Raw genomic sequence first — 16,437 nt, 5'->3', positions numbered from 1 at the left:
TACAAAAGCTTGTTTGAAGTACGGTATTGAAATTCCAAAATTCCCCTTTTAATGGAAAGCTCATTATTGTCTTCACGTAAGTGAGAAATAATCGCTGTAAATTAGCAGATATATTGAATACATCCGTGCTTAAAACAATGAAGGTACTTGACAATCATATATTTGATGATGAGTGGTGAAGAGGATGCACGTTGGACCCTCCCAGATCATGGGATACTAGCCTTTATAGCTTGTTAGATCATTTCCATTTTGCTTTCCGAAATTACACATATAACAAATGCAGATAAAAGTTTTGAACTAAAAGATTACAAGATTAAGACAATGGTGTAAATAATAACAGGAACGTCTCCATGTGTTTTCTTTTCCCTTAACGATATCCATTAATCAACAAATTCAAGATCGTATCCGTTACATTTATAATATATAACATGCAATTTCCGGTTGCCAACACTTAAAAACTTTTAATTGAAAATTATTCTTGTAATTTACGATATGTATATTGTAATACGAGAAATGGATAACACATATGTCGTGTTTTTCCACGTTGACTCAACTAAAAACTGTGAGCGTGGACCAGATGCACCGATAAGTTAAACGCCCTCTGCTTTTTTAGAAACATCCGCCGAGTTGCTAATAAAAGTCAAAGAAGAAAGAAAAACTATGACATGTTGAACAAATTAGTGTTAATGGTGCAGATGGATACACCGAAAAGATCCACGAGTTCATGATGACGACCATAAAACTTATGTAGTGATGACTTCAACAACTTGTACCAGAAGCCTAACTGCAAGAAATCTAGAGCGATACAAAAAGCATATTTACGGCAAGCTCTTGCATATATTATGAGTTGTGATATGAAGTCTCCATACGCATGAACACTCATCGCGTTTGTCGTATGGTTTGGTCAATAGTTTTCCTTGACCATCAATCTCAAAGTGTACACAACCAAATGTGTCACATACAATAATCATATGGTGCTCGATTCCCATGATAATCATGTGGGAATTATAAAATAATCATACGGTATTTTTTGATAATCATATGGTAATTATATGGTAATTATATGATAATCATATGATAATCATTTAATATTTAACACATGATAGTCTTATGTTTTTTATATATTTATAATGGTTTAAAAACATATAGGTAAATAATTCAGCATCTGTATTATCCTTTATCTCTTTTCTCTTTTGGATAGATGCGATGTGTAAAATCCCCAAACCTAGGATTGTTTAACGGTAGTACGTCGTCTATATAGCGGATACTGAAATTAAAGGATCTAGCTGAACGACATTTAAATGTAAAATATTTTAAACTCAGTTAAATCAATAATATTACGACATAATTTTTTTTGTACTAATCCTCATTATGGTACTTTTTTCTAATAAATTCGATTAAATAAAATCTATTTACGAAAAAGACAAATTAAAAAAATATAAGAAACAAATAAATTTCCACTTACACTGCAATAACTTGAAGCATCTAAACGTTTTCTTCTTTGTTTTTGTCCTTTTATAGGATTAATAAGTGAATAGAAGACCAACGTACGCGCCTTCATTAGGTAATATGTAATTAGTAATATAACAAGCTATCGCATGCACAAAAATGTATCCAAAGATGGTGAGTCAGGATAATATAGCACATTGGAAATGATATAGATAAATCATGTACAAACAGAAAGAATGATCTTATTTTTTCACAGATATAGGAAGATAATTAGGTTTTAACATTTATGTAAGCAAGAATGTGTAAAAACATTCTCTCACTTCGACACATATATATAACTCTTTCTAAAGAAATCTCGATATAGATAGATCATGTTCAAACAAACAAAAATTCTCTTTTTCACAGATATGGGAAGATAATAAGTTTTAATTTTTAGGGACATAAGGGTAAAAAAACGCTATTCCGAATAATTATCAAGTCAATTTCAAAATAAATTTGGCAAAAATAGAACAAGAATGCGTAGAAAACACTCTGTCACACTTTTATAGACGACTCGGCCGAGTTTCTAGAAAGCAGAAGCTACCCTACCGGTGCACCTAGTTTTGAGTTTTGATGGAGTCCGAGTTGCTTATTTGCTTTTTTTACTGCCTATGTATTATTTTAGTTACTCTATGTTCTTTCTTTTGCATGTCGGTTTTCTCTGTCTGGTCTTTGTCCCAGAATTACATTATTTTGATTACCGATAGAACATTGGTTCCCTTGATTACTCTCTTATATGTAACTTTTTCCATAGATATCCTGACTATAAAAAAAATACTCTATGATTTCGGGAAGTCTGGGTCTTTAATTTATTCCATAGCTGCTCCGTGTACACTTAAGTTAATTTATATTTATTCAGATTTTGGGGGATATATTTATTTGTCTACATTTTGTTCCCTAATTATGAATGTTACGATCTTTGTTCGTTTCATGATTGCTTTGCTTAATTGTCAAGATTAACAAATTAACAAGACAAACATAATTTGTAAGTGCAGCAAATATATTTGTATAAACCGACATGTATCATCCTGATTATATGTATGATTAATTACATGGATTTTTTTCTGGTAAAAAATGACGAACTTTATAGTGATTGCTTATAATTAGACAGCTAATTCTACAGTAGATTAAGAGAGAAAAAGCTAGCCGTTTCTAAAATGAGACTTTAATTGATAGATAAGGTTATCATTTCAAATAAATCGGATACTCTAAAACAGCGACCAAGCTCATATATATCTTAGCCTTATAACTATTTAATAGTAAAAATATCTTGAGTATGCAGTGAATGTAAGTTTTAGTTTTTATTTTTTTTTACCAACAGATATAACCTAAATGAAAGTAGTATTCCTTTAGACAAACATGAATCGAATACTAATTATGTTATGGCTTTACCCAGTGTTTGTATGATCAAAATAGTAAATATTTGCATATATTGTATTAAACAAGCAAAAAAAAAAAAAAAAACCAGAAAAATTAACAAACAAAAAAATAAAAAAAAGAAAACCTTTAAAAAAAAAAGCAAAAAAGGAAAAAAACAAAAAACAAAAACAAAACACAAAAATACCGTAGCTTCAGCAGTGTGATGATTCAAATGCGTCAAAATCCAAACACATGACCTAAACGCGAGAGTGACATCATGTGCTCCAGGTGGGTAAGCATGCCATGGTCCCCCAGCAAAACCCACCATATTGGAAGTGAGTATAGTCCGGTAATCTGGCAACAATAATGCAATCCCGCTTCACGAAATGTCACGTGGTTAAAAAAAAAATGGTAATCCAAATGATTTTGCAACGGTTATATTAAATATATTTAAAGAAAACATTAATAGGACAGAACAAATGTTCGTTAAAGTGACCAAGTTGGAGGGGTGAAATATGAAAGAGTAATCAAGGGAACCAAGCATAAAGCGGTAATCAAAAGAATGTAATCCAGGTGCAGAGACCAGACATTGAAAACAGACATACACAATAAGAACATAGAGTAACTAAAATCATACATATAATGTAACAAAAGCAAATGAGCAACTCGGACTCCACTAAAAACTGGGAGCATGGACAAGGTGTACCGGCAGGGTAAGCGTCTAGAAATACCCGCCGAGTTGCTCATAAAAGTCAAGTCCAGGTAGACGAAATAGGAAAGGAAAACTTTGACACGTCAAACAAATCAGTTCATGGCGCAGACGGATACACCGTAACGATCCACGAGTTCGTGATGACGACCATAAAACTTTTGTAGTGATGACTTCAAGTGTTGACACAGATGAAAGGAAAGTTGACAATTTTGAATGAAAAATCATCATGTTAGTCGTAAAGTGTGGTGAAAACACGAAGTCGTATTATGCAATTTTACAATGTTTTACAGTGGAAGCTAGAAAAAGTGTTTGAATTCTTCCTGGTTAATTTCCTTCTCTCGAACTTTGATTCTCCGTTGATTTATTCCAAATAACTCTCCATTTTCTATGGATCCTTGCTCATTGACTTTCTAGTTTCTGCCAAATTTTGCTCATTGGATTTTGTTTATGGTTTTTCCCATTATATTTCGAATTTCTCTTGATTTTTGTCTATTAACTCCCTCATCGTTTTATCTTTTGAAGAGCGATTGCCTTTCGTTTTGTTTTGTTTTTGTGATAAAAACTTGGGATTTAATGCATTGAAGTTATCAGCCTATACGTACTAGCGAACGTCCTTAAAAAAATAATATCATTATCGACACTTTCTATTTTCTCAGTAATGTAATTTAAGGTAAAATAAGTATTCTCTACATGTAGTATTACCAAAAACATTTTGCTTTTTTTAATCAAAATTAAAATAAAATCATATTTGGCTTTCCCAGATTAACTGGACCCATGTGCTATTTAATACTCCTAAATATTAGAAATATTAAAAAAAAAGATGTTTCTGAAAAACGACTTTGGTAGGTTAAAACAAAGGTTACAATGCATATAAATTTTCACAATAGATTTGTGGAGGTCAAAATACAGTAAGTCACGCTATGACTCGCTCTTTAGAATTTCATCATGCATTGCCGGAATGAGGCCCTTCCTAAAGGCTATATCTAAAAGTTCATCTGCATCCTTTATATCAGGGTATTCATGAATTGCCCATTTCAGATAAACTGAAAATTCATTCCAATCCACATACCCATCCTTGTCTATGTCCAGCGCCTGCAAAGCTTTTCTAGTGTCAGAACATCTATAGGAAGAGAAGTATGGTGTCATGAAACCATTATAAAATGAATCATACTGAAGCATCTCGTCTCCCTGTACTTCATCTTTGCAATCCCATAAGTCCCACCGTCGATGCACTTCCGCGTATGCGTGTCTGCGCATGTGGTTGCAAAGTATTTTTGACAGCAATTGCATCTCTCATTGCACTTGTAATAGTACCCCCAGATCTATCGAAAAGCATTGCCAAACCAACCAGGCTCATGTACTCTTCTTTCCTGAATATATACGTTAAATTATTAGTTATTTCTGAAAGTGAAACTACATTTACGATATATTTATTTATCAAAATCAGAGTATAGTTGATCGAGACATAACAGTCCCTTATCTTCAAAGCAAGTATTGTTCGAACTTTTATCGATAAGTATTAAGATATATGTCGGTTCTTTAGATTTGTTTTAAGTGTTCTTTTACTATCTTGTTCTCCCTAAGCACATTTGATGAGTTTGCAAGAAATTATATTAAAAGGAAATCTAATATTGTACCTATGTTGTATTAGATCTTCTAGAATAACTTCTTTCATCCCTTGTGCTCTTTCTAATGTAAAATGTTTATCACCACCAAACATATCTTTGAGATGGGTAAGAATTATCTCTGGTGAGGATAACGCCGTGATACGGACAGGTGCATTTTCGCCAAAGAATACGGCCATATCAAATTCTTCCTTATCTAAACTAAGTACCAAATCGAGGGCGCGTTCCCCGTAGATAGGTACCTTGATGTTTGGTTCTTCACCCGTTGTTATTTTTGTTATGCTGATTGCAGCTTTTCGCAAGTGGGAACAGTTAAAATTCTGCAAGACTTTCTTATTGCCCATTCGTATCATGTTTATTAATGTGCGACACGTCGATGCATTGCCCATTACTGCTCCTTCGCGACAAATGCTTGCCCAGATTTCGTTTGCCCCATTCATCAAAGCCTGAAATACAGCATTTTAAACATATATTTTTTATATCAAATTTAATTTTCAACAATCCAGCAATTAAGACACGTGAGATTAAAATGTTTACAAATATACTAAGTGAACTTTACCTGTATAACAACGTAGTCTGAAAAACCAAATTTCTCATGGACATGCACCAATAAGTGACCGTTCCATCCGTTGGCATTCATTTTTTTTCGGATATATTTCGCCCATAATCCAAATTCATCTGGATAGCAAAACCCATTTGGTTCTTCGCACAGTATCCCAAATAGACGTAAATCTTTCGGAAGTCTTGCCAAGTAATCAATGATATAGAATATACGTTCGGAATGTTTTGGCATGACATCTGGCAAATCTCGAAAATTCAGAAAAATCTTGGCATCTGTCCTAAGATTTTCGTGTGTCCAGATTATCCGTCTCTTAATCAATACCGCCATTTTTCCCAAGGAGAACCTGTTGAAATCATAGGTAGAATTGCCAAGATCTAGCTCCAGAATGACGTTGTATAAACCAAACTCTTTACGTTTTTGCAGGCCTACAGGAATGGTCTCAGTATCTGGCATCTTGTTTTTTATAGCTACAATAAAAATTATAAATCTGAAAATAATCATTGTTCACTAAATATGTTACAAAGACTGTCCTTTTTAAAGGTGCATATAGAGCGACATACACTGTAAAAGTGCACTTTTACCAAAGCATTTGAGAGTTATTGTGTAAAAGCATGATTAAATATCCAAACAATCTATAGTTATTTAGGCCACGAGTGAGGGGTAAATACGATTGGTAATATCCCGAGTTTGTTACAAATGTAATTGGAGAGACCGGTATGCTCCATCAACGGTATGCTCCATCAACAAAGTCTAAACTGAAATTATATTTTTATTATTTATGGTCAAATATAGGATTAAACTATTTTCGGTCTTTCTTGCATGCATAAACGGATCATGGAGCTCCCAAACTAAATGAATGGCCAACGGTGGTTCATGTAATGTTTGGGAGTGGAGAGATCCGTTAAAAAGTTATTAAGGGAACCAAGGTTATAGCGGTAATCAAAATAATGTAATCCAGTGACAAAAACCAGACATGGAAAACAGACACACACAACAAAGAACATAAAGTAACTAAAATCATACATACAAAGTAACAAAAGTAAATGAGCAACTCGGACTCCACTAAAAACTGGGAGCATGGACCAGGTGCACCGGTAGGGTAAGCATCCTCTGCTTTTCTAGAAACACCCGCCGAGTTGCTCATAAAAAGTCAAGTCCGGGGTAGACAAAAGAGGAAAGGAAAACCATGACCCGTTGAATAAATCAGTTTTCATGGTGTTGATGGATACACCATAACGATCCACGAGTTCATGATGACGACCATAAAACTCTGTAGTGATGACTTCAATCTTGTAGCAACATAACCCTGTTCCAGAAGCCTATTTGTTAGAGTTCTAGCGCAATACAAAAAGTCTGCGTAGTTTCGGCAAGCTTTGGCATAACGTGTGAGTTGTGATATGAACACTCCATACGCAGGAGGCGAAGGGACGTTAAAAGATTTCATTTAACTTACCATTTGTGATTTCAGAAAATGCAAAAAAACCCACTGGTATCTTCTCCTCTTTCAACCAGCTGTTGAATAAAGATATCATCTACTTGGGTTGTGTTGATAAGAGAGGCAACAACAATATTTTTTAACCGACATTTCTTCACTTCTTGATAAATTTGCCATTTATTCTCCAGGGTGTGTCCTCTGAGTTGCCCAACAGTACTCTCACGAATAGAATTATCTAAAACATATAAGTCGAAATCTCTTAATATTTGGTAGTTAGAATGAAGCTTTTCAGCATCTTTTTCGTAACTGTTAGCAAAACTATTCGCAGGACGATTACCCATTGTATGGTTTCATTTATAAAACAGATACTTTAATTTCTGTTAATCGAGAAATAAGTTGTTATTTCAGTCAAACATATGATCTTATATATAGTCGTCTCGAGTGATACAATTTAAATGAAAATGAATATAAACCACTCACTGTAAAAGATATCAGAAATTCTGATCGTAATATTTAAATTCCATCAAAACCATGCACACTTATCTGTTTATTGACACAACAAAATTAAAGTCTTCCATGTAAAGTTGAATGATGATGTTTTTAAATATCGTTAATATAATTTACGGTTTAAGGGCGCGTGTAGATCGACGAGTTTAATAACGTAAAAGTGCAGGTCTAAAATATTACAAAACTTAATACTCATGCATTTGCTTGCGGAATAATGGCTTAGCATTAAATTTTTTTATGATAAATATATAATAACAAAAATATAAATATAATTAAATGAAGAAAATTAATGAAAGAAGAGCATGTTGAAAATGTGTTTTATTGTGTCAACAGAGTTTGATTGTTCTCATCTTATAATGGAGTCTTGTCTTTCTTATGATTTTAGTTGCTTCCATTCCTTTTGCTCCCTTACATTGGGCATTTGTTGAGTTGCTCCATTTACATTGGATGTTTGTTTAGTTGCTCCCTTACATTGGATGTTTTAGTTGCTCCCTTACATTGGATGTTTGTTTAGTTGCTCCATTACATTGGATGTTTGTTTAGTTGCTCCCTTACATTGAGTGTTTGTTTAGTTGTTCCCTTACATTGGATGTTTTAGTTGCTCCATTACATTGGATGTTTGTTTAGTCGCTCCCTTACATTGGATGTTTGTTTAGTTGCTCCCTTACATTGGATGTTTTAGTTGCTCCATTACATTGGATGTTTGTTTATTTGCTCCCTTACATTGGATGTTTTACTTGCTCCATTACATTGGGTGTTTGTTTAGTTGCTCCCTTACATTGGATGTTTTAGTTGCTCCATTACATTGGATGTTTGTTTAGTTGCTCCCTTACATTGGATGTTTGTTTAGTTGCTCCCTTACATTGGATGTTTGTTTGTGAGTGTTATTGTTTTGATATTGCACCTTAAGTACCATTCTGTGTAAGAATCAGGCAATGGGTGGCACATCATAATTCTTAATCTGGTCTTTCTTGCCTCAAATACATTCAACACAACTGAACAGCTATTTAAATTTATTCTGAAGCATCGGTGATGTAGATATTTTTTGACTGCTTATATAAGGAAAAAGTTCGGGAAAATTTTTCCCCAGTGCATTTCAACTAAATTTGACCTATCAATATCTTAAAAGGGCAAACTTTTAGAATGTAGTGTCCCCAGATGGCAATCTAAGCACACTTACATCTGGTATGGAAAGTGCCCCGACCACTTCAACAAAAAGTACCCAATCATACGTTCAGTCTGCAGACCATCTGTTCCAGTACAAAAATTCTATTTCAAAATTATCAAAACATGTTCCATCACTTTAATGATATATTTGACTACAACGATGACGAACCACATTTTACCATATCAAAATGTGGTATTAAAAATTGCAAAACATGCAACATTCTTATAACCGACTCTTACTTCTCAAGTTCCCTTACAAACAAAAAGTCACGATGACTTAAGTTGCAAATCAACAAACTTAATAGATGGATTAGAATGCAACTATGTGGTTTAGTATATGTCGGAGAAACGCAAGAACGATTAAACAAAAGAATGTGTGGTCATCGTTCGGGAATTAACACCACCAAATTCCCGACAGTTTATCAACACTTTAATCAACAAGATCATTCAATCCTCTCCATGAAAGTTCGTATTTTAGAAAAAAAATTACCACCCTACGAACAGTCCCGTTCTAAGTAAAAACTATCGTAGGGAAAGAGAGGAATACTGGATACGCAGACTAGGTACTGCAATACCTTACTGATGCAATGACAACATCAACAGTATAGGAAACCTTTCAAGCCGATATAGCATAAATGTGATGAATTTATTAAAGACGGGAAAGGAGTCATGGCCAACGCCATTATACGTCACCTAAGTTACATAATGTCTCCATAGATGGTCTCCTTCCTTTCATAGAAAAACCTCTTGGACTTCATCACATTAGAACCAAACTTTATTCTATATCTCTTACTCTACTACACTCCCTTTACAAAACAAGTCTTGACACTCCTGTTTCTGACCCCACCTCATCATTATACAGACTTGTTACCATCATTTTGGATATTGGTTTCCACAGACTCTTTAAACCAGTTTGTGTGAAAAGTCAAGATGAAGAAAAACGATCATTTCTTCCACTACCGTTTGTCAACAAAGGTATGGATTCAAAGACAAATCCATACCAATTATTTCATTTTCCTATACTTCACCCATTGTATCCAAAATTTTCAATTATAAAAGGCTATTGCAGAACCTCGAGATTGAGGACTTCAAGGTTAAACCACCTGACTGTCCTTGCAAAAACTCTCCTATCAAATATGGTCTTTCTGGTCACGTCGTTACGGGAGATGTAACCATCATAGAAAACGAATCTCTGCGTAATATCCTGTCTAAAGGTCCCAAGTATCGTGAACAACGCTCCATAAATTGGAATTATAAATATACATTCTTTTGATTACCGCTATAACCTTGGTTCCCTTGATTACTCTTTTAAATTTCTTATGGATGCCGTCGAGGACTATACCAGAAAATGGATAAAACGAGAACAAGAAGACATTGATTCTCTGTCAGAGTGGTTTAAGGCCGTAAGGTCTTTAATTTTGAAACGAATGAAAGTTTTAAGTAGGTCGATGAGTGCCAAGGCTGCATCGATTTTCAGAGACCCCGATGTAGCACAAACATTGTCTACTATACATGACAAGTATGTTGTCGGACCAACAGACAAAGCCCAAAACAACATTGTTTTTGTCTGCAAAACGTTTTACATCCAATGTTTATTATCAGAGGTAGACGTAGAAAATAATAGCAGTGATAAGACCTATAGTGCTATCACTCTCTCCAAAGAAGAGGTTGTGGAAAACCATTAGTATGTGCTATCCTCTTTTGGTCTCTCTACCAAGGACGATGATTGTGATTTACCGTCTATGTACTGGATTCCTAAACTCCACAAGAATCCATACAAAAGAGTAATCAAGGGAACCAAGGTTATAGCGGTAATCAAAAGAATGTAATCCAGGGACAAAGACCAGACATGGAAAACAGACACACACAACAAAGAACATAAAGTAACTAAAATCATACATACAAAGTAACAAAAGTAAATGAGCAACTCGGACTCCACTAAAAACTGGGAGCATGGACCAGGTTCACCGGTAGGGTAAGCATCCTCTGCTTTTCTAGAAACACCCGCCGAGTTGCTCATAAAAAGTCAAGTCCGGGGTAGACAAACGAGGAAAGGAAAACTATAACCCGTTGAATAAATCAGTTTTCATGGTGTTGATGGATACACCATAACGATCCACGAGTTCATGATGACGACCATAAAACTTCTGTAGTGATGACTTCAATCTTGTAGCAACATAACCCTGTTCCAGAATCCTATTTGTTAGAGTTCTAGCACAATACAAAAAGTCTGCGTGGTTTCGGCAAGCTCTGGCATAACGTATGAGTTGTGATATGAAGAACGTTTTATAGCTGGACCTGCAAAATGTCCCATCAAACCTCTTTCAAAACATCTATACTCACAACTGTCAAAGAGGGTCTGCAGTCCTACCACAACACTTGTTACTCCAGCAGTGGTATTAATTCTATGTGGATCCTGAAAAATGCGAAAGATCTTTTGGAGACAATCAGTTCAAGTCTATTATCTGAATATAATAGTATTAAAACCTATGATTTTTCAACACTGTATACTTCTATTCCCCATACTCAGTTAAAATCCCGACTTAAAAACATTATACATCGTTGTTTTTCCAAAAAAAAAGATGGTACACCTAGATACAAATATATAGTTCTTGGTAGAGATTCCTCATACTTTGTAAGACATAATTCCAAATCATCTTCCAAATATACAGAGGAAGATGTTTACAAAATGCTGGAATTTTCAATCGACAACATATTTGTCCAGTGTGGTAGAAAACGGTCGTCATTCCAATGGGAACAAATTATGCTCCTTGACTTGCTGACCTATTCCTTCACTCTTATGAGGCTGGATTTATGGCTGAGTTGATCCGAAAGAAAGAATATCGTTTGGCTAGATGCTTTATTCTCAGTTTCCGCTATATAGATGACGTATTACCACATAAGTTTTATAGTCGTCATCAAGAACTCGTGGATCGTTATGATGTATCCATCTGCACCATGAAAACTGATTTATTCAACAGGTCATAGGTTTCCTTTTCCTTATGAGTTATAAATACTTGGATTATGCAATAAAATGTCTTTGTATGTTTTCGTCATGTGCCACACCATATACACATTTTGCCTGTTTCTTAGACGGAGAAGTACTTAATTATTAACAAAGATGCGGATACGAACAGTTAACTCTGTATAAAGGGCTTGTAAGTCTCGTCATTTGAGTCTGTATATTCCCGAGAATGGGTCCTAATCTACCATTAAAATCTATAGTCATTTGTCATTTTCAGTTCTTTGGATTCAGTATATAAAAGCAAACGTACTTGCGTGTAAAAATACAATTTAAAATAACGAATATTTCCACATGATAAAAGTGATAAGAAAAAACGTCAAATAGGAAATTTTACATTGTTATAGAGCGTTTCGGTATCCCGGAAGTAAACAATGAAATGCAGACCGGTCATCGGGCTTCAATACGTTCTACACCAGAAATTCCAGTAAGAAACATGAAAATATAACGAGACTTACAGACCCTATTTGGAACAATCAAAACTGACTTTGTGATAACTTGAAAAATAATATCCAAAAGTTACTGAGTTACCCTTTGATATGTGGATGCATGACCAAAAGAATATCCTCGTGTGAATTATGCCCACAGTTAATCTAGTTCTGTGTTAACTCAGGGTTATTGGTTCCCTCGATTGCTCTCTCCATGGATGAAACTTTTTTTTAAAATTATTGTTACTTTTGTTAGGTATTTAAAATATCATGTATGTGTATTTACTCTGAACTTAAGAAATTATGTTACTAGATGTTGGCAGTTGCCACTGTTTAGGTAATCATCATAATACTTGTAGGTGCGATACTAAAAAACCCAAATAGATAATGTTTTATTATACACTCTCATAATGAGCGTTAAAAATAATCATGGGAACAGATAAAAGTAAGAAATGGTTGTATTATCAAGAAGGTCTTGTAAGACCACCAATGTCTGGTTGAGTTCATGTAAAATCAGGAGCTTAAAATAGCATAATGGCAGCTTCATTCAGGGCTGAACAAAATTTATCAAATATGTTCGGAATTAATGTTTCTTTGGGAGCGTTTAAGGTATCACCTTCCTTTTAATATGATAATAATATGATACGATTTTCATGAAAACTACCAGCGGTAATGTGGAAAAATATTATTGTCATAATTGTCAAGAGACAAATATGGATATTTGATAAGGAAGGTAGTTATTTTGATAATGAATCTCCTTGAACTTGTTCTCAGTAGCTTTCAGTTTAACCCCCATCCCTAAGAAAACTAAAGAAGGAATACAAACCATTGAAACTACCATTACAATTACAAACACATGAGTCAGAAAAAAGTATAGAATTATAGAATACAAATCAACAAGGGTTAATACATATTGTTTTAGTTAATATCATTTAGACAATCAACCTTAACTGACATTATCTGTAATATGATTTTGTTTTGCAGCAAAACTGGTATTTCCACTTTTTCTTTCCCAGGACATTCAATTAATATGAGTGGAAAAAGGAAATGAAGGAAGCCACTAAGATATGCACAGTAATGGAAAATAAACATAATCACATGCAATAATTACAAGTAAAGGAATGGGTATAAGAGAGAATAATTAAAAATAAAATCGATCAAAATAAAATGTTCCCCCATTCGTTTGAAGAACATAGCAATTTCCTTTGGAATTCACACACGTTATTCGGAAGTGATTGTTACATGAAGCCCTATATCTTACCCTTGACAGAGATATCACCCGTAACATTATGGTGGTGGATCAAAAGCAAAGTAGTGATTTGAATATGAATAGCCTGTCCCTCAAAAAAGGGAAAGTCTTATATCCTGTAGTATATTCAGTCATAACGGGTTTGAATGTTTTTTTATTTAAAAAAAAGGGTTATAAATAGTAAAACCAGCTATAAATGAATATACTTCCATGGCGGCCGAGTACGTGCAAAGCTCTTGGCTGTTATGTTTTAACCACAGAAGCCAAGTTACTCACAATTCGAGGCGGGTTCAAAATAAAGAGAATTGTCACTAATCTACAGTTTATTACGATTATACATAAAATACATGTTACAGGATGAAAAGTTATTTTGACATCAGAAAATTATGAAAAACTCACATATACGGTGCGCTCAATCCAATTATCATTTAAAAGTTCTCAAATTCCTTAATACGGATGGGATCCATATGGTACAGGGGAACAACACAACATACATCAACAATCGAGGAATTCTCCATATAGCGATAACTTCCTGTTAAAGCCAGTTACACTATCGTCAACACATACAATCTACGACCTCGGACCACTGTCCGGCACCTCGGACCATTGTCCGGAACACGATAACTTCCTGTTAAGGCAAGTTATATTAACGTCAATAATTCACAATAACCTCGGACCATTATCCGGAACCTCGGAACATATTGTCCGGAATACAAACACTCCCTGTTAAGGCAAGTATACGTCAAAACGTCAAACAAACATCATCAACAAAAACGAATTAACTTCCAGTTACCGCAAGTTACAACTCTCAAAAATAATATTCCTCTTGCATCATTTGTCTCGAAAAACACATCCCTTAAAGACATAAAAATAAATTCCAATCTTACATTCAGTCTGCAACCGTATATTCTTAAACATCAACTCTCCAATCTTCCCTTCGTTCTTTTTCTTCTTTTCTTTTTTAACTGAAAATCAAAACCCTTATATACTGTTCAACACCAATTTTGCACCAACTAAGCACCAACTATTTTAATTGTCATAACTTACATAACTGACCTAAATTAAGCACCAATTCAACACCAACTTAGCACCAATTTCCAATAAATCAAAAACTTTGACAACTACTTAAAACAACATCCTAAATGGGTAACATGATACTGTACTTCATCACATTTCCTATAGTAAACCACTTAAATCATAATAAAGATAAACTTCTGGATATAAGACACTAAAGGTACAATGACAAAATCAAAATATGCTTATCTAGACATGCAACTAATTATGTGAAAATATACACCTCTACAATACAATAGGATTAAAGATTTTTCCTTTGAGAAACATATGTATTTCAACAACCATTGACACCTCTTTCAATGGAAATATATGGGACTTCACTGAACAATCTCTTACATACCTCATTTCTTAAAGATACTGTTTTGGAAATTTCGTTTGATTATTTCATAAGGTCTTATGGTTGTTTATTTTCCCAATATAACGAGAATGAGAATGGATACGGTGAATGTGTCAAAGAGACAACAACCCCACATTGATAAAAAGGCCACCGATGGATCATCAATGAATGACAAGAAAACAGGTGGCCCCAAAATAACAAGTACTGCGAAATAATTGCACCCTTTTTTACCAGCAACATAAAAGTAAACTGAAAAAGAAACAATATGTACAGACCAGAAATTCATGACATGAGACCGGCGCCAAAAAAAAAGGGTTATCACAATCAACCCCTTTACATCTGGCCACGGTGGAAAAAATGTTTAGTATACTGACACCAGACTAGTTTAAACCTACACACAAACTTAACGCATCACTATAACTAAATAAGCCATAATTTATAGGTGAAGCTGATTTATGCTGTTGAAATGTACTAAATTGATGTCAATATTTTGGTGTCATACACCATTATACACAGTAAAATTGGCATTGGATTTTTATAAAAATTAAAAAAAAAATGAAATAAATAATGCATTTATAAACGCAGGAGATGTCTCAATGAAAAGAATAAAGATTACTAAAAATACTGAAAATCATATATGAAAAACACAAATTTAAAAGTTTGCAATATTTACTTGGAACAGAATACAAATAGATAAGAAAAATAGTTTTTATACAATAAATCATAAGCAATCTCATGGCAGATAATTTTATGGTATCATTTCATCATATACATAAATGCTTGCTTCAAAGCAAATAGGTGTCTACGTGGTCCATGTATGCAAGCTGTATTTCGGTTTAAAAGTGGTTTAATGACAGGAAAACATCATCCAACGCATTAGATAGATTTAGCGATAAAACACACTGAAGATATTCTTGTTAGATGATTAGTCACGAAATTTTATAATTTTTAAAGGTATGTTGATTTTGTTTTTTGTATGTGATGTATTCATATTTGTCGAAATATTAAACATACTTGCATATACAATGTAGTACTTATGTTTCTCAGTTGTTAAGATATGCCAGAATTAGTAGACACTTTTCTTACTTGTATATGCGGCACCACCTTTCGTACCAAGTTTGAGAAAAAATATTCACATACGCTGCCTAAAAGAATTACAGAACTTGATATGATGATATGATGGGTTTCCATAATATAATTAATATATCTTCCGTATTTTTAACTGTATTTGCTTTATCTTGAACTTGACGCATCTTCCCCACATAGTTCAATATCAATTTTAACACTTTATTTCTATCAGTAAGATTGAAATCTGACTCTTAGCGATTAAGGACTTTGTACTGCATTGACTTTATTTTAATTGACTTTCAATAAAAAACACTTTAAATGATATTTCAGCAAACTGGTACTACGAAACGTTTTATAAAAGGAAGTCCAGTATTGTACAATACAATTCAAAGATGTCCCAAACA

At 33.9% G+C, this 16,437-nt stretch overlaps 1 pseudogene; it reads right to left on the bottom strand.

Annotated features, from left to right (window-relative positions):
- Window positions 1–4,477: 4,477 nt before the first annotated feature.
- Window positions 4,478–7,522, bottom strand: LOC148599137 (uncharacterized; annotated as a pseudogene).
- Window positions 7,523–16,437: the final 8,915 nt, after the last annotated feature.

Source organism: Perna viridis, chromosome 13 (genome assembly GCF_037379345.1).
Source record: "Perna viridis isolate PV_CMFRI_1.1 ecotype Kerala chromosome 13, ASM3737934v1, whole genome shotgun sequence".
NCBI lineage: Eukaryota > Metazoa > Mollusca > Bivalvia > Mytilida > Mytilidae > Perna > Perna viridis.
The sequence above is the reverse complement of the archived record's forward strand: the minus strand, read 5'-3'. Positions and strand labels throughout refer to the sequence as shown.